The following is an 875-nucleotide window of genomic DNA, read 5'->3' as shown; positions in this document are numbered from 1 at the left end:
CAGCACATGCTTCTCAGATGTGGTGTCGAGCCAAAGGGTTCATAAAGAAAGAGGAGGAGGAGGAAGAAGGAGCGTTTACAGCGGTTCAAAGCAGGAAAATATGGCTACAGCTGTGAAGTGAGGCCACTTTTGGAGAAAAAAGCAATCGCTGCGGGAAATTAAGGCAAAGAAAATGCAGGTAGAGAGATGAAGGGAGAGTGGGAGAGAAATGGGTTTGCTTGTATTTGAACAGGAACTCTGCTTCTCGTTAGGGCCACCATTCACCGAACTCCCTCAGGACACGCCGGTCCAGATGTTGATCCGAATCAAAGTATGAGACATAAAGACGACAATTGTAGTAGTCTGTGGTGTTCGTGATCTCATTTGATAGAAACTTGCTTCTGTATTAGATGATATGCGTGTGCGTGTGTGTGAATAATACTCACTCTGCCTCTATCCAGTCGCGTTAGTGCGGCCTCAGTGGGGACATGTTCTTCATCATTCCCCTCGACCTCCTGCAGTGCCCCCAAAATGTCGGTCAACTCAAGAGCCTTTAAAGAGGACTTTATTTGTGGTGTAAGGGTCTAAAAAGAGCCTAATTACATCGGGGAGCTATTGAGTCTTTCTGTTATTTTACCTGAGGTTAAGGAACAGTGAGGGGGGGAAAAAAAAAGCAAAAGTGTAACTTGATGGTTCCTGTTCCCTCCATTAATACTGAGTTTATAAGCGCAACATTATACTGTACTCACTGGACACTTTTAACAATCTAATAGTTCAAAGAAAGCTATTAGAACAATGTTTGACGATAATTATAGTTTTGTATTTGATAATTTCACATTAATTCCATTCCATTATTAGCTTTGAAGAAAAAAAAGTAGAAGCAGAAGTAGCAAAAT

Source organism: Festucalex cinctus, chromosome 4 (genome assembly GCF_051991245.1).
Source record: "Festucalex cinctus isolate MCC-2025b chromosome 4, RoL_Fcin_1.0, whole genome shotgun sequence".
Lineage (NCBI taxonomy): Eukaryota > Metazoa > Chordata > Actinopteri > Syngnathiformes > Syngnathidae > Festucalex > Festucalex cinctus.
This window is presented reverse-complemented; position numbering follows the sequence as displayed.